This window comes from Perissodus microlepis, chromosome 23 (genome assembly GCF_051167445.1).
Source record: "Perissodus microlepis isolate ML-2025 ecotype Zambia chromosome 23, ASM5116744v1, whole genome shotgun sequence".
Classification (NCBI taxonomy): domain Eukaryota; kingdom Metazoa; phylum Chordata; class Actinopteri; order Cichliformes; family Cichlidae; genus Perissodus; species Perissodus microlepis.
The window spans coordinates 8352382-8372020 of record NC_140482.1 but is presented as its reverse complement, the minus strand read 5'-3'; the positions used below and the strand labels follow the sequence as shown (position 1 = coordinate 8372020).

At 40.2% G+C, this 19639-nt stretch overlaps 1 protein-coding gene across 1 annotated transcript in view; it reads right to left on the bottom strand.

The window, feature by feature from the left end:
• The window catches only part of LOC146360919 (E3 ubiquitin-protein ligase Midline-1-like), an 87228-nt gene extending 67895 nt beyond the window's left edge, over positions 1-19333 (bottom strand). The window contains exon 1 of the mRNA XM_084920522.1: positions 19244-19333. The gene's annotated coding sequence lies outside the window, so the exon portion shown is untranslated. The remainder of the gene's footprint in view (positions 1-19243) is intronic.
• Between the last annotated feature and the right edge of the window lie 306 nt (positions 19334-19639).

Here is a 19639-nt window from a genome sequence, read left to right as displayed (position 1 = left end):
CTGGGGAGAGGGAGGTCTGGGCCTCTTTGCTTAGGCTGCTGCCCCCGCGACCCGGCCTCGGATAAAGCAGATGAAGCTGGATGGATGGATGTTTTTAATTCCGCTCCGGACTCGTGAATCTCAACCCAGCAGTAGCGGTAACGTTCGCACGTCCTCTCCCGTTAATGCGGCAGGTAAATAATCAACTAACAGTGCATATTATGTTAGCGCGATCTGCCTTATTACAAAACCTGCTATTACTGTGCATTTAGGTGACCATGATGAGAGAGACAGACAGAGTCTGGCTGGCTCAGATGCTGGCAGTTCTCGCTGCAGTCTACCGGTAGCGTCTCCTTTCAGGCCAGGATAGACCAATGTCACCGAGCAGTGACTGAGGCTACGTTCACACTGCAGGTCTTAATGCTTAATTCCGATTTTTTGATCAAATCCGATTTTTTTGTCTGCTTGTTCACACTACAAATAAAATGCGACAGCAAACGCGCTCTAGTGTGAATGCTCAAAGCGGCCCGCATGCGCAAAAGAAGATGTCACACACAACGCGCTCTGTTTAGACTCAGAGCAAACAATATTGTTTGACTGATGGCCCTTAATATAAAGACTTCGGACTTCACGTTTCCCAATTTTTGCTTTAAGTTATTTTGTTATTTACATAATAATGTAGATAACCTAATAATTATCCTTATTGCTGTTTTAGAGAGGAGCAGTGCTTCAAAGGATAGTTGCAGATTTCTGTCAGAATCTGCAGATTATGTAGTACAAATAAAATGTTCACGTTTCTCCAACGTTGTCTTCCCAGCAGTTTCACCGGATGGCCAGGAAGCGTTCGCGATGTCTTCTCGGGCGCTTCTCCGGTGCTGATAATTGGCGTCTGTCTTGTGTCAGTGACGTAAAAGACGGATTTAATGCGACTTGACCGTTCAAACAGCAGTCGCTTTCTGAAACATCGGATATGTATCGGATTCAGTACCACATACGAAAGCGACCCAGATCGGATTTGAAAATATTGGATTTGTGCCGTTCACACTGTCATACCATGATCGGATATGGGTCGCATAGGGTCAAAAAAAATCGGATTTGATGCGCTTTCGCCTGCAGTGTGAACGTAGCCTAAGTTTGTGGTAAAAGGCTTGCACCCATTTGCCACAGCAGATGCCCCCGATTTTCGGTAAGTGAATGTGTTTAATTGTAGGCAGGGACATTACTGGATATTCTCGTGTAATTGCTACAGAATAATTTATGTTATACTTTGTTATTGCTACAGAAGAATATTTATTTTATTATTTTACATTTACAATTTTTTTTCCTGCGGACCCTGTGACACCCCATAAGGCCATAAGGTTTGTAAGGCCACGTTACTCCTAAATTTCTATCTTGTTCAAAGAGAAGATATAAAACAAAGTTCTAAGCTAATCGACCTTAGTGTTCTCCTTTTTTAAAAGAATCGATAAGAGAATCGATAAAGAATCGAATCGTTAAACAGAATCGAAAATGGAATCGGAATCGTGAAAATCTTATCAATACCCATCCCTAGTTATACCTGTATGCAAAAAATATACTGCACCCAAAATATTTCATAGTTCAGCAATACAGATCAATCTAATAAACTTAAACCTACTCCATCCTCCCTGTTCTGGTATTTTAACGAGTAAGAAACCTAACTAATAGTGTACTAAAACTCCCAGCAAAAAAAAAAAAAAGGGAACCACCCACCCTCCACCTCATGATGCTTAATCGACGTAATCAACTTTAATTTGATGCAGTGTGGGAAAAAAATGCACAGAAATAAATTATTTTTCAAGAATAGTTGAATAGATTCAACATCTTTCTTCTACAGAATTGCAGACTGCACAGATGGAAAAAGTACTATAGCTTACCTAGGGTATATTAGACTTAATAGTTACTATATACAGTAATGGACTTCTATACATTTTTCATCAGATTAAAACTTTGGGTGTAAGATTCGGATAATTATTTATTAAAAGCTACACATTTTAAATGATAATAAGAAAGAAAAGTATGTCTTTGTGCCCCCTTTTCCCTGTTAATGCCCTATTGGCCCCACTGGCTAAATTTTGCTAGATCCGCCCCTGCACAGTTACCAGCCGTCAGCTACGTAGAAAAAGATCCTGGTGTAAAAAGTAATATTAAATAAATTCTAACAACAGCTTATCAAGCTTAAACGTGCTGCTGTTGTTCAGCCGCTGGTTTCCTCTTTCTGGTGCAAAGTGGGCGATGAACAAACAAGAGAGACGGACTCGCGACAGAAAAGCCGATCAGCTGATCATTGATCAGTTTCATGATTGAAGTAGCAGAAGGAGAGGGAGGAAGAGAGAAGAGGCAGTCGCTCCATATATCGGTTGTTAAGCTTAACGCGGGAATGCTTTAAAAACATTCAGAGATGGACTTACACACTTGCTTTACTTCTCTTGGGGATAACTTTGTCGGAGATGAAATGCCGGGTTGGTAGCGAAGCTCCAAATGCTCAACCAGACCACCAACAGGTCTCGCACGCCACAGACGCTCTATCACGTGACGCATACTGTTCCGACGTGCTAAGGTTATGAGGCGAGTTACGGCGTGTCGCAAGTTTTGTAAGGTGCTTTTTTGATATTTAACGCATCGGATTACATTTTTTATTTCTCTCCGATATCCAGTAGTTTAGGTTAGTATCGGACCGATACCGATACGTAATATCGGATCGGTCCATCTCTACACCAAACCATCACTTTTGTTGTTCCAAATAGTCTTGGAGGGATCCATCCAATGTGGGTTAGTGTCAGACCAATAGCGGTGGTTTTGTTTGTTAACTTCACCATTCACATAAAAGTTTGCCTCATCACTGAACAAAATCTTCTTGCGTGAACTGAGGGTCCTGTTCTAATTTTTGTTTTGCCCATTCTGCAAATTCTGTGTGCCGATCTGGGTCATCCTCGTTGAGATGCTGCAGTAGATGGAGTTTGTAAGGGTGCCATTTGTGAGTAGCTAATATCCGCCGAAGGGATGTTCGACTAATGCCACTCTCCAGTGACATGCAGCGAGTGCTACACTGTGGGCTCTTGCTGAATGAAGCTAGGACAGCCACTGATGTTTCTTCATTAGTGACAGTTTTCTTGCGTCCACATTTTGGCAAATCCAACACTGAACCAGTTTCACGAAACTTAGCAAGCAGTTTGCTAACTGTACCATGGGAGATGGGTGGTCTCGTAGGGTGTCTTGCATTGGAATCTGCTGCAATGACCCGGTTACTGCGTTCACCAGATATCAACACAATTTCAATCCGCTCCTCACGTGTTAACCTCTTCGACATGTCAATGGCTGTGAACAAAGAGAAACTTGTAAATAACTCATGAAAGAATAAAGTTACGTTGAAACCAAGCACACCATTGTTTTTCTTGTGACATTACCAATAAGTCTGATGTGTCACATGGCCCTCTTCCTATTGAAAAAACAAAAGTTGTATCCAAGATGGCCGACTTCTAAATGGCCACCATGGTCACCACCCATCTCGAGGAGTTTGCCCCGTCACATATACTAATGTGCCACAAACAGGACTTTAATATCACCAACCATTCCCATGTTATTACGGTGTATCCATATAAATGGCCCACCCTGTACTCAGACCAGCCCAACTAGGCCCAACAATCATTCCACTTTCAAAGTCAATTAAATCAGCTTTTCTTTCCCGTTCTGATGGTCAGTTTGAACTTAAACAGTTGCTGATTAAACATTGGTGCTGACGAGCAGTTGAACAGGTCTTCCTAAAAATGTGTGCTCAGTCTACATACTATACTTACATACCCATATGTCACTGCATGTACATGAATGTACCCATTCACTCAAAATAGCAGGAGTACATATGAACATATGCGATTTGAGAAACAAGAAGAATACTGAATGTTGCACATTTACAACGTGAATCAGCAGATAGCACAGAATCAGAGGTGAGTCTGCACTCACGTCTATTTGTGTACGTGAACTGGATGAACTCAAGCCTGACATACAACAATATTTTGATTCCCCGCTGTTTGTGTGTTCTGAATAAAAAAAGAATGAGACAACCGAGGTCAGGCTGAGTAATAAACTCTGAACCATGAGCAGTTGTGAACATCTCCTTTCAAGCGTGACATGTCATTGGATGTGATTAAAAACAGGGTTACAGTTAAATTAGACTCAGAGCAGTTCTTTTCCACATTATTCATGCGGGGTACTAAACATCCTCTCTTCTAGATCCATTGTCTAAATCTGGCACATTACCCAACAGCTAGAGCTCAAGGTCATTCTGTCACCACTGCAACATCATCTGGGCTAATGCAAACATGCCCCTATGCACAGAGAAGCGTGCAAGCATAAATGCCCCAAAAGCCTGCACACGAATGTGCACCCGTATTGCACACGGGCAAACGGGGATAAACATAGACATGTGCACATAAGTGTACTCACACACATGCATACATATGGGTGTCAGGCAGCATCATCATTAGCTGTCAGCGGACCCAGTGTGGCCTCAAACTGTCACTGAAGGACTCCCATCCCCGATCCTTGCCTTCAACCCATTGCAGTACCAGCTGGCACGCTATGACATCACATAATTTCACCAAAAAAAGACTAAGACAAGAAATGTCTGTATCTTTAAAACAATAATAATAATAATAATAATAATAAAGGTCAAAAATGTTTATTTTGAGCAAAAGATTGACAGCGTTTTAGGAGTTTAGCCATAAAACTAAACCACTGGTTTGGTTCATAGCCTCCAACGGTCTTATCTTTGTTCAGCATTTCAGTTCAACAGTTTGAATAAATAAGAGCTGCTTATTACCAGCAGACTACCACAACTTCATTATTTGTTACAGCTGGCTGTGCTGCATGCATTGTGGCTGGGCAAAAAAGAAAATCTGTCTTGGCATATAAGACAAAATCATTTTAGCTCAAAGTCAAAAAGCTTCGGCTTTACCGGAGCTTTCGCCTGCACCTCGTATCATCAGCAAATGGAAGTCATTTCAATTTATAATGCTAGTCACAGAATAAAGGCCTGTATAAAAAAAAAAGAAGTCAGGGAGCTTCATAATGGAAGCATCATTTTCACATCAGTAAATTTTAAATGATACCCAGCACCACTGATGCTAAGGCGTATTTCTCTGACCTGCCTAAAGGCTCAATCCAGCGTTAAAACTCTGTCAAACGTAATGAAGTTGGACAGTTTTTTGACCAGGCTCTCATAAACCGAGACACTGAAAACTGTGTGGAAGACCTCCATAAAACAGGGCTATCTCTAAGCCATTTGTTACTGATTCATTCAGCTTAAGGGTCAGTAACATCCTGCTTTTTTTAAGTAGCAAAGAGCAAAAAAGATCAGATCATTCTGCCTTTCTTTTTTATATTCCTATTACTAATACCAATCCAGTTTTATTAGATCAAGATGCAACTTGGGAAGGTTTAAAGAGGAAAAAGCATCAGCTGCACATAATAGGTCACTGGATATTCTGCACCACTTGGTGAGCATTAGCTGGCTCTCGGGCGGTCGCTGTCACGCACAACCAAGTTTGTTTCTCTGTTCAGGCATCGCTGCATTATCTATTAAAATTCTCGCACGGGGGCAAGAGTACCGCAGAGTGTGTCTGCCATCTTGAATGAGGGTGTGATGAGGGTGTGATGAGGCATAAAAATTCTCTTCACTCCTCCTTCCTTTCAGCCCAGGCTACAAACGAAATCCAGTTTAAGATATTTGCCGTTTGTGGCCGAGAGGAAGGTCAGCGTGTTTTCCCTTTATTGTCCTGTCAAGTACAGCTGAATACCACGGAGCTTTTCAAACTAAAATCCTAATTATGCCCCTGTGTAACCCTCTAATTAGTACATTAACATATCCGTCGATAATGCTCTACTTGCATGTCGCACCCATTCAGCTCACCATTCGTCCTTGCCTCATTGTATAACTCATGAACCGCACATTCTACAGTAAATGACGGTCTTTACAAACTTGGATGATAAAGTACAGCAAATGTCAGTGGCTCATAAGCACTGAGAGTACAGCTGGTAAATTACTAGTGTTGATAACATTTTATACATTTTTTATGCTACCATAGATGACATGAGACAGTAGCAATTACGTGTTTATAACCCTGGTACATTTTAATATATGCTATATTTTGTATTTGTTGGTGATTAGCAAATGTGATATTTATGAAAAAGATTTCAACAGTCAAATACTGTTGTTCAATAAAAGCCCCTGGCAATTCAGATCAACACTCAGGGTCCAACATAACTAGGGATGGGTATCGTTTAGGTTTTATCCGATACCAGTACCAAACCGGTACTTTTGAAACGGTGCCGGTGCTTAAACAGTGCTCGAACCGGTGCTTAAAGAATGGAGAACACAAACTTTGTCCAAAAACCTCTCATGTTCAGCTGGTTTTTTTGTAAAAAGATAACAATGTTAGCCTTTTCTGCAGCTATAGGGCATATATGGCATCACTCTTGGCTGGAAGCAGTGCTTAAATAATGGAAAAAACACAAACTTTGTCTAAAAACCTCTCATGTTTAGCTGTTTTCCACTTTTTCTTTGGTCATTTTAGCCTTTTTGTCCAGGGTGAAGGGAGCATCTGCCATCAAACAAGAAGACAGCAACATGTAACTACAACGGTGTTTGCTAGTTCACCTTACGTGCATTAATGTAATAACGTGGTTAGCCTACTCAACGTAAATTACACACGAACAACATTAAGCTACTCACGCAGAGAAGAACGGCTGCTGTTGCCATCATCATCCGTCATCATTTCTGCTACACTGGCAGGGCTAGGGGCCAGGACTCTCCTCTTCGGGGTCTTGGGGGATGTTGCTAACTCCGGGTCCGATAACAGGCACCACACCCGCAGTAGATGTGCTCGGTGTGAGGTCTCGCAGCAAGCTATCAAATACGGTGCATTTCTCAGCTTTTACAAAAACGCTATGCGTCGCCAGGTGTTTCATCAGATTCGAGGAGTTACCTTCTTTGCACAGTATCACAGTATCACCTTAAAGCACTTGTTGCAGGCTGCTGAGTTTGCATCTTTTGCTGTGAAGTACAGCAAGACTTTGACCGCTTCGCCTTGGACATTTTTAATCTGTGGCTCTGCTCTAAAAGAACGTACGTTCCTGGGCCCGCCTACTATCCTTGGAAAGGTAAAATGATTGGCTGGAATCCAAAGTGTATGACATCTCAGGAAAAAAAAGCACCGAAATAAAGCACCGAAATGTGCGCTGCTTTTCGGTCTGGTTACTACCGTTTATGTCAGAACCAGTGCCATCATGGCACCGGATACTGGTACCCATCCCTAAACATAACTGATGAAAAAGCCCTAATTGCCTTTTAAGCATAGACTGTATATAAAAGATAGACAGGCCACCTACCGGTTTTGGACTCCACATTTATCTCAGTGGCATCCAGATGGGGCCAGAAATTACCACATCTGGATGTAGTACTAAGAACTAAATAATAAACCAAGGCTAAGCTTTACCACCATTGCCGTCTAGAAGATGTGCAGCACCTGAAACTACGGATACTGGATGCCTGTGCTGGCATTTCTCCTGCGGTGTTGCTATCAGGGTGTGAAGAGTGGGAGAAGAGGGTTGCATTGACAATCCAACACAATGGGCAGCACACTGAACACATTTTATAAGTGGTCAGAAACTTGTAAATAACTCATGAAAGAATAAAGTTACATTGAAACCAAGCACACCATTGTTTTTCTTGTGACATTACCAATAAGTTTGATGTGTCACATGGCCCTCTTCCTATTGAAAAAACAAAAGTTGTATCCAAGATGGCCGACTTCTAAATGGCCACCATGGTCACCACCCATCTTGAGGAGTTTGCCCCCTCACATCTACAAATGTGCCACAAACAGGAATTTAATATCACCAACCATTCCCATGTTATTACGGTGTATCCATATAAATGGCCCACCCTGTAGATCAAGCACTGAGCAATGTAATTAAATAAAACTATCAACAGCTGCAGGAATAAAATGCATATGATTCGAAAAAGAGTCATTTCATGAGTATATTTACTTTAGGTACATTTACTAAATATTAAATATATTGGATTATACAACCTGTGAACTATTAGGATAGCTTTTTTCCATCTTGCAAAAGGAATATCCATCACAAGATTATGGAGCTCTACTTTTCACAGAAATCTGTCAAAGAAAGAAGCCGAAACGCGTTGGTCAATTATTAGTTGTTCATCTTCCCTTAAGTGTTGCTGGAGTTCCTGCATTGTGAATTTTCCCACTGGGTCCACAGTAAAAATAAATAAATAAATAAAAAAAACAATTAACAAAAACGTTCAGTTTAGTAATTACCGGGGCGCTACCAGAACTTTTTTTCTGTAATTTTACACATTTATTTATTCATGCTAACAGATTTATTTCATTTTCTACAGCAGCATTTCTTGAATATGTGGAAAAACTCAGAAATGCTGTTAAAGCTGCACTTCTTTTTTCTTATAATAAGATATCTCAGGAATTTAAAAGTGTAGTTAAATATCTTCACAGTGAAAGGGTGGTTTCAGTGGTTCGGCCCACTTACGATGGGTTGCATGTGGCCCCTGATGTAAAATGAGTTTGACATTATCAATCTAACAGATGGTTTTGATTGGTTACTACTTCCATGAGATGTGATCATGTGACTGACTGGTGATTTCAGATGGAACCACTGTCTGTATTATTGTCTACTTATAAATTCTTTAAAACAAGTATTGTATTACTTGGATGGAAATTATAAAGTATGTTGTAAATGGTCATTAAATGCTGCAAACTGCATCTGTCAAGTTTTATAAAAACATTTGCAACTTTACAAAAACTACCCAGACAAAGTTCATAGATGCATTAATTAAGAAACCTCAACTGGAATAAAAACTACTTGGAGTAAAGATAAAGAAAACTGCAAAAATAAAAAATAAAAACATGATGGACAGATTGAAAGTGTAACTGCATATCATGCAAGATGACTCTCTCCAGACTGGCCAATGATTCAATCAGCCAACTATGACATCACACCAGCTGGAACACTGATACCGACTGTGAGCACAGAAGTGCACACCTTACTTTGGGTTAAAAATAAATAAAAAAATAAATAAAAAATTGCAGCTCCCATAATTTGAAGACCTAACAGAGGTCATAGGAAATTCTATGTGGAGATGATTGAGGAGCAAGTTGTCATTTTAAAGTCAAAGGCTTCTTAAGCTGAGCATTCCCACTGTGAAAAAAATGGACTTTTTCACAGGTGTGCCGAATGACTGCGTGAAGCATGAATAAGTTATAAGTGAAAGTCAGGCTCTCCGACCTCCCTCTGCTCTTGTACCCTGCAGTGCAATGCTGCTCTGTGATTACATGTGTGTGTGTGCATGTGTGTGTGGTAGTTAATGTAATGCAATAGTTAATGTACTATAGTCCACCCAACAGTGAGAAAATACTCTGATTTATGGGACTGCCATCGCCTGTGACAGGAAGAGCACACATTTGCGTGCGCACACACATCGGGAACAACTCGCTTCGCTCATACCGCATAAAAAAGTACACATCTTCTATGGCAATAAAAAGAATCCGAGATACTAGCTGGGGATGCAGATGACTATGAAATAGAGTCAGTGAGAGGAATCGAAAGCTGGAACATTAATCAAAGAGCATGCATTTTGTATGAAGGCGGGGGGGGGGGGGGACTTAAACAATGTGATGGCAGCATGGCAGTATGAGACAGTGATTAATTATGAATGGAATAAATGATGCTCTCAGTTGGATCATTAATGGGCTGAATTATTAATTAAGTCGTCTGGGCTTTAATAAATCCTAAATATACTTTTGACAATGTTTACAGCTTCAAGGCACGATATGTGATCAAAATGTAAACACACAAGTTTGTTCTGCCTTTTAAAATTTAAAGAGAAGTATACAACATTTGTTAATCGTGTTTGCTTGTGAATAAATTTTGAATTGGTATTAAAGTGGAACTGAAATGATGGTGGGGGGTTCAAATAATGAGGTGATGCTTGTGAGCCTAAAGCCTAAAGTTCAGCCTTCAGGCTGCTCGAAATACTCCCTGTCTGGTGCAAAGACACCACTTGCTCTCCAAACGTTCTTTTTGAGGCTCAACCAATCAGAAAGTTACCCTAAAGCGAGAGGAGCTAATGTTTGCTTGTTTCACATGTCCAATGGTTGACAGCGAGGCCCAGAATCAGATAAATAAGAGAGATTTTGAACAGTTAATTCTCCAAAGTTGCTCCAGCAGAGTGCAACAATAACAATATGGAGCTCCAATAAAGAGAGATGGATTTTACTTTATTTGTGTTGCCATTTCATCTCTCGGTCTTTTGATGAATGATGATTGGTGCAATAGCAAGGCATTGTAAACTGCTGCAGGTACTTATTTACTCTATTACTCATGGAAATGCAGACACATATGTGCACATTATGCCCCACCTTCTGCTGCCAAAATGAAAGTAACCAAACATATTTTCTTGCAAATGAGTAATATATGATCTTCTACTGCTGCTTTAAGGGGGCATCACAGTTGATCATCTGCCTAATGGATAAGGAATTGCAGAATTATCAGAGACTATAGCCTATTCCAGTTCTGTGTTTGAGGGATTCGCTTAGACACATAAGGAATATTTGGATTTTTTTAGATTGTAGAAGTAAATCAATGAACCAAAAACCTGTCCACATAAAATAAGAACGTGACTTCGGACCCTTTGCTTTTCAGCTGTTTATGGGGAAGCTGGACAGAGACAGACCCACCTATTTAAGTCACTTCGAATGCATTATTCAGACAGGGAGATAAACGGGAGGTTTTTGTTTGCGCATGCAGGTGCATCCCAGGGGACGATGCTTCTTAAAGCGAATGACATTTGCTTCCAACATGGTTGCCTGCCCTCTCTACGTGTCTTGTTTCTCTATCGTGCTGGAGCTGTCCCCTCAGGCTGGGCCAACACCTTGTCTCTATTCTTCTAACATCAGCAGAGATAAATAGTGCCAGCCACAGACACGCGGGGCCAATCTCACGAACTCACACCAGCACATACACACTGACCTCAGAGTTTTAATCAATAAACCACCCGCAGCACTTTTCCAAAGCTTACAGAGAGACACTGTGGGACTACTTATGTGTGTGTGTGTGTTTTGTTACCACTCTCCAAAAAAACCCCACCCAAACATGCCAATCTATAAGCCAATAGCAGCACTGCATCCCTTGGAATGCACAGTTTTGTATATCTCAGTTCATGTTATCTGTTTGCACAAAAGAAATCCATTCTCAGCGGTGATGCTAAAAGAAAGTGTTTTCTTCAAGTGTTTGACTCTTGCTTGGAAGAAGCATCACCTCCCATTAATACAAATCGACTTATAGATTGAGTACCTCACAAAAATTCAATTCAGTTTTATTTATGTAGCACCAAATCACAACAAAAGTCATCTCAAGGTGGTTCATATTGCAAGGTAAGGACTCTACAATAATACAGAAAACTACGACAGTCAGACGATCCCCCGTGAGCAAGCACTTGGTGACAGGATTGTTATTATTATTATTATTGTCATTATGTAGGATTGTTGACAAAAGTTGTGGTTTGTGTCTTGCGATCACTGGTAGCCCCTCCCAGTAGCCACTGATGTAAGTGGGCTCATCAAATTTTTCATCCCATGGTGGTGCCAACTTTTTTGTTTGTGGCTCTTGATTGTTGGTAGAAAACACCTAATTGTCACACAGATTTCTTTAAAAGTGAGAACTTTACATATCAATCTGCTTTCTTTAATTGTTGTCCAACTAGGTTTGGGGTCTGTAGCTTATCCCAGCTGAGATTATGTGAAGAGCTGGGTACAATTTGGACAGGAAAAAGGAAACCATTAACATATTCAATTACACCTTGGACAGGTATATTGGATAAGCAGTCACCAGGCTAACACACAGAACAAGCCTTCACATTCAAAAATCACACCTTTCGCAATTTCGATTAATCACTAACTGCATGTCTCTGGACTGTGGAAGGAAGGTGGAGGACCCAGAGAAAAGGTTGCAGCCAAGACCTTCTTACTGTCAGGCAACACTCAAAGGTCTATTACGAGCTTAAATACGGGCTAGTATTTCCACAAGATCAGTGGCAATTTCTGGGGATATAGAAAGTGTTATTTTGTTCTGTTTATTGTCTTGTCTTTTTTTGGGGATATTTGAATCAGGGAGGTCATTTTCTTAAAAAAAAAAAAAAAAAAAAGTATTTTCTTTATTTTAACATTATTTGCTAACAGGTCAAAATCACAATATCAGTTAAAAGGGTCGATATCAGCAGATACCAATATTAAGCTGATATCTAGGCATCTTCTTTAATCACTTGCAAGGCACCAAATCACAACAACGGTCCCCTCAAGATGCTTTATATTGTAAGGTGAAGACCCTACATATCGATGGGATCCACTAAAATACAGTTCTAAATATTACTTATAACCCTCACTGAATTTATTTCAGGAAAACATGCACCATAATTCTTTTTGCATTCATGTATGCCATGCTAATGAATGCAAATCATAATAAGGTGAATTAATATCCAAGAAATTCTCAGCACTGTGTGACACAGATGAACCTGTAAAGACGAAATTAGGCTGCGTAGGGAGTACTACTTGATACAGCTCTTTTTTGGAGCAAAGAACACTGGTGTCACATACTGGTCCCACATCAGCATCCAGCAGAGAAAGACACCCCCACATAAAAAGGACCATCCTGATCATTTGCGGGCATTGGTGGTTTAAACAGTGTTAAAATGTGTTTGTTTTCAAGGGTGTAAAGATGCACAAATGCATTAATGTATTGTACAGTGTATTAGCCAATCCAATACAATTTGAGAGACCTTTCCAGTGCAGGGAAGGGATGTTGAACTAGAGCAAACTTTTTCTTTCATTCTGCTGCATTTTTCCAACATAGCTTGGCTCCTACATGACTGTGATACTGTTGACTAGTCACATTCCTATTCTGGTTTTCCCCTAATGCAGACCAAACAAAATGAAATCTGAGTCGCAAGTCTCTGGAATGGGTTTTGTGTTTGGACAGTGTAATCCTTTGTTATTCTTACATTATTGGTTGTCGTATTGACAATGAATTGGCGGGTACACCACAATGTTCAGATTGCACTGTGACAGTCATCTCCATCCACCCACGGGTTATTCTTCATTCATAGTAATGAATTTATAGTCATGAGTAATGAATAATTTAAATAAATATTTAAATATTTGTTTTCACTGAGAAATATATACACTGGCTCTCTCACTGTTTTACTTACAAATCAGAACTCTACAGTTGAATACTGGCTCTCCTAAAAGTTGGGAGACCTTTTAACCATAATCCACAATGTGATATCAGGATACAGTGATAATACTGCCTGTTTCTGACCATATTTTTTTTATGTTCAGCTGCTCTTTTTAGGCTTGGAGAATGGCTACTTCTGCACCCCTCTGCAAGTTTATGAATTCTCCATGAGGACACATCGACCCCCTTCTACTTGTAGTCCAGACACTGACTCCGAGCTTCAGCTGATCAAAGAGCCAATTAATGCTGGCAGCAGTATGCGCACAGTGTTGCAGTGCTAATCAATGGCATACTAAACTGCACAGGCACAAAGACTTGGTAAACTAGACAAGACAAACAGTGTCAGGTACTGCTGGAGTCACTCCAAATTACCTTCTGTTGGTATTTACATGGTCTCTTTTATTTTATTTTATTCTCATTTTATTTAAAATGAAGGGGGAAAAGGCTACCACAGAGGTTTTTGGACTGCTGGTTCCATACGTGCACTTTTCATGTCCTGGTGAACATTGAAATTATAGTTTATTTTGATAATACTTCAGCATAATTGTGAGATGAATGCGCAGTGATGTTTCAGAATCACTGGCAAGAAGCCAGAATTGCTTCTAGAAAGAGTTTTTCTTTGTCAGGCTGTCCACTGTGGCTGTCTTGTCTGGACGCAGGCAAGTACTATGAACAAAATGGACAAGAAATCATATCAGAATGGGTGCAGGGACAGTGTTACTTGAGGAAAGCTAAGACTATTGTAATTATGTGAAAGCAATACAGAATACCTGAGAGCCTGACTGCATTATATTACAGTAGATGTGTTGAATTCTCACCTGGTGCCTGTTTGTTATGTTTTTATTAGCAGAAAAAGCACAAAGTGATGCACAGAACTATGCAATAAAGCTTACGCCTGAGAGACTGGCCAAGAACACAAGTAAATATACAAATACATGATTAAGAATTCATTTTCTTAGCTAGAAGTGGCTCCTGGTGTGGTCTTCTGCTACTGTAGCACCTGAGGTGCTCTTCTGCATACCTTGGTTGCACAAAATAGTTATTTGAGTTACTGTTACCTTCCACGCATTACCTCAAACTAGTCTGACCATTCTCCTCTGAACTCTGCCATGAACAAGTCATTTTTACTGAATGTGTCTGTCTTTTTTGGTCTGTTATCTGTAAACCCTAGAAGTAGCTGTGCTGGAAAATCCCGGTAGTTTTAGAAATACTCCGACCAGTGTGTTTGGCAGCATGAACCAAAAGAGTTCAAAGTCATTCAGATCACCCTTTTTACCGATTCTGGTACTCGGAATGAACTTCAGCAGGTTGGCTTGACCACAGCAAGCCGTATTATTTGATAATTACATTAAAAATACTCTGAGAGGCAACAACAGCAGAACCACAGTGGTCAGGTCTGGTACAGTGACATGAATGGGATGAAGTGAAACAGAGAAGACAGTGGTTGACTACAGCTAATACCCCTCAGTTTTTAAGCATTACCTATTTTGCAGATGGATCCAACAAATGCTTTGTGAGGATCTCTTGGGTCACATTTCAACCCCAAAACTTTTTTCAGTAAATGTAACCAAGCAGTAAATCTAAACCCAACCAACAAGTTAAACTGAAACTAAATGGTACATAAAATCAATGCAAATCACAGTGTGAAACATAAAGTTCCCAAAAAGGATACGAACCCTGGTTTCCAGGTTAACAATTGTTTAAAGTCGCTTTCTGTGGATGTTCTCAAAGAGATAATGCTATCTATAGAAGGTTCCTAGCTTATTTAACAATAGTAAAACTTTATGATTCATCCTCTCTCAATACATTGTGTATTTGAGCCAGCCATTACATGACAATAGCAAACACAGCCAAAGCTGCAGGCAAGCAAAAGCTGTTAAACGGTGACGGAACAGAACAGGACACTTGACTGTAATTCGCAGTCCATCTCATTACTAAGTGTCTTTGGCTCGCCTTAGCTTTGTCGTTATGCAGATAAACATTCAAGTGCCATGTTTGGTCACCCGTAGAACAAACCAATCCTTTCATCCTGTCCCGTATCCTCAGGGTGAATAAAGGGGGCCACTACAAATAAAATGCTTCTACATTTAACCTCCCTCCTAATTCTCCTCAAACTCAAGCCTCTGTCTTCTCTCTTTATTCAAACTGATCTTCTTGAGCTTTAGTATAAGACAAGGAGGTGGCTATGAGCCAGTATTCTGCTGTTGGGGAGCTGAAACATGAATGCCAAGATGGATGGGATTTTATAGCTGGAATGTGGGGGGTTTGGCTGGGCATGAAAAGATTGGACACACTGGCAGTCGCTGATGCCAAGGCCTTCTAGCATGAGACCCTGCTGGGTTCCAAATATGGCAAAGAGTGTGTCAAAATTAAACTTCAAAAGGAGAAATATTTTAGAGAGTTTCATGCCACATTAAAGTAATATTCAATTGTTTATTTTATATTTTCATAGTAAAAAAAAATCTGTTTCTGACAGAAAAACCAGAAACTGTAGCGGAATATAGCAATAATGAGTAGCTAGCATTAGCAGACTGTTACAACCTCCAGAAAACATATATACAAGAGATAAATATCACCCATTCGTTCATAGATTCAAGCTTTTAAACCTCAACTTTAGCATTATGACTGGTCTCATATTGTTTTGTGTTCTTTTGCTTTGATTTTTTGTGTCTGTGTTTTGCAGCCCAAAATGAAACGTGTAGAAAGGTTAGCAACCAGGAAAGTTATCAGGTAACGCTATAAAGTTTTGATTGCAAGCACTGGACAAATCATGGGACACAAATGTATATTCCCTGACAGGCTGTGAGTGGTTGCTGGCTGATGCTGACTGAAATTCGTTGCAAAGAGAGATTGGCTGCTAGCAGTTTACTGTTCTTGCCCACAGTTTGTATATCTGCAAATACTCACTACTTTACACTCCAAGCACTTGCAAAACTTGAAAGAGTGCAACATAAACTACAACCAAATTATTTCAATATTTTTAACCAGTGCAATTGCATGGAGGCTTTTGGTGTAGCATTGCATAACTCTTTGACATCAATTCCATGCTAGCGACTGCCAGCAATCTCAGAACACACTCTTCCCTATTACCCAGCATTTACCAATGGGTATCTGATAGGCCTCTAGCACTGTTTGAACAGGCCTTTAGCGATCAGTTTCACAGCAGCTGCCAGAATCTGTAGCAACCACTCGCAACCAGTCAAAGAATACACTTTATTCTCTCATTATTCTCTCACTGGTTCTTGCTAGATGCTCGCTATCTGGCCTCTAAGTCTGTGTGACTAAAGTCTTAGAGAAACAGAATTGTAGGGGTTCATTCACCACATACCAAAACTGCTGTGTTTTACAGAAAGTCATATCCCTTACTGCATAATTTCATTAACAATGTTCTAAAAGGCATTAATACCAAAAGCATGGTTTAGTTCAGTGATTCAAATTAGGGGAGGTGCAACATTAGCTACTAGCTAAATTCACAAGCTTTGGCATTTACTTGTCAGTCAAAACACAAAGACACCAATCAATACTAATTTAAACTTCCAGCCTTAATCGAAATGGGTGCACTTTTTCATCTTTGGTTTCATTTTACCTATGGCAAAAACGCAAATGCCTCTACTTTTTAATTCGCTCACTTGCCATCTTGGGTTTTCTCCCAATACTTGTACACTTCACTGTGACAAGCCAGGAAAGTCACACGTTTGCTCCAGGTTTGTGTCACGTATCCAAACCTAACTCCTTATACGGTTTCACCTCATTTTACTTCAGCGCTACTAGCTCCAGGTATGCAACTGTCACATCCTGCTGCATTCACCAGCACCTCCCTCTCCACATGTCAGCACTGATAAGGGAATTGAGTGCATGGCATCTATAATGGGGGAGGGAGATAGTAGGAATGTTATGAAATACAACTACTTCCACAACCAAAGCAGTAATGGCCACAGCACGCTGTTGGCTCAGTTAGAAATGAACAATGACACATTTCATCCTTCTTGAAGTAAAAGGTCAATACACTAGCAGAACTCACAAAAATCTCATCTACAGAAGATGAGCAGCATTGGAGCCTTCTGACTGAATAAAATATGCAATTCTTCAAGAACAGAGAGTATAGCTGCTCTTGTGGGGAATCATCTCAGCAATTCTAATGTTTGTGATTGTCAAAGAATGTCTATAAGAAAGGTTTCAGCCTTTCAGTTTACTACTATAGCTCAGAAGATGTTTAGATTATGTAAAACACCCAAAAGACACAATTCTTGAGAATATAACTGAATTGCTAACGTCGTTTTTGGACCACAGTTAAAACAGATTCCATTTATCTCGCAATGTAGTAAACTGTAGATACACTTTGCTCAATCGCCCACAGAGAAATCCTACTAACTGAATACATTTTACATCATTATTAACATCTCTGTGTGTTTGTATGCCGGTCTTTAAAAAAAGGCAGTCATAGCCCCAGTGCCAACAACTCAGCTCCGATGCCTAAACCAGGCAATAACAAATACAACCAAAAGATTAGCATAGGTAAACACACATTCACTACAGATTTCTGTGTTTAGCATTCAGCTTAGCAAAGCTGTCTATAATTCATAGCTGTGTATGGGCACTGTTTGTATTATTCATTATCAATTTTCTGCTGCACCTTCCTAGAGACACATTGCATTGCGGTGACACATCAGAGGCTGTTTAATGCTGAAGTCTACACAAATTTATGCAGACCTGAGGGAAGCTGAACTACTTATCAGTTTCAAGTTGAACTGTACTTTTTAATCTTTGCAGAAGGGTGACTACGTGTTTGCAGATCGGGGTGGGGAACGCATTACAGAAGAATCTGCTTGAAGAAAGGTTCGCAGTGACTCATTCCAAGGAACTAACTCTTCAAGCACAATAGAACACATAACTGCTTTTGCATTGCAATCATGGCTTACATTATTTAGCATTAGCAACATTTAGCACCTAGAAGACCCATTGGCTTGACGTGTCTATCTAAATAATTCCTTGAAAAGCAAAGACTTTCATTCATTCGGTGCTATATGTACTCTGGTGGGCTTTTTTTTTTTTAAACAAAAGCAGAAGCTGCATCTTTAACTTGTAATACCCAGAGTCCAAGAGAGGCTAACAAAGCTTACAAACTAAGCCTATTACAATGACTAGCAGGAGATTTAGCATTATAATACATACAGGCTATCCAGTTCAAATGTGGAACATTGTTTTCCATTATAATTGAGTCCAAACAAGCAATTTGTCCACTGGCTCTTATACATGGAGAAAAGGGACTAAATTGGCTGATATTATGACATAAACAAAGGCCTCTTTGGGTAAATGCAGGGTGCAGCTAATAAGCTAATAGTAAAATATGGTCTTTATCAACTTTTTTTTTATTGTATATGATTACACAAGTTAATAATCCACTTAAATCCCTAATTAGCGGTTATCTTTTATTTAAATAATTCTGTAACAGGTACATTTTTATTAAGTTTGGTTTTTTTGTGTTCTCATACTTGCCTTTCATTCTTGTCTAAATATGCAATACTCGCAGTAAATCAGTGCTACACTAAAGCATGTTAAGTTCACAGGCAATACAAAGCTACTCAAACAGGCACGAACCAAAGTGGAACCAAAGGGCAAATCTTTGTTAAAAAAACTCAAAAATGGCACTTTAAAACAATAACAGCAGCATGCACGTGCATTCAACTGCCACGCTTAGACCACATGGAGCAATCAAGCCCCCAACACCACCACCCCACCTCCGCCCCCCACCCCATTCTGACCCACTCCACCCCTCTGATGTATGACATCCTATTGTGAATGTGCTATGAGGTAAAAAAAAGAAGAAAAAAAAAGAAAGAAAGAAAGAAAAAGACCCTAAATCTATTGCCTCTAAAGGATTGGTCCTGGAGAAAGTGAATTAAGCAACAAAAGAGGCACTTACGTTCAAGAGCCTCACATGGTCGTCCGACAGAAAAGAAGAGAAGCGGGCAGTGATTCCAGCCTGAGACAACAATAGTGAGTAACCTTGAAGAGAGAGAGATGGAGAGAAAGTGAGGGTGGTGTTGGTGGTGGTGGGGGGGGGGAGAGAGAGACAGTGAGTTAGAGAGATGGGAAAGAAATGTGAGAAAGAGAGGAGACAGATTGATGCGTCCACACACCGCGGCGTAGACGCAAATCAAAACACTTTGGATCTTTTCTTGCATCTCCCCTCCTCTCCTCCTCCCGTTCAGTTTTGCCCCCCCACCCCCACCACCAACCCGTGCCTTCGGGTTCCACATGTGTTCAGACTCAGGCAAGCGTGAAGCGAGCTGAGGAAATCAGCGCTGCAAGTGCTTTG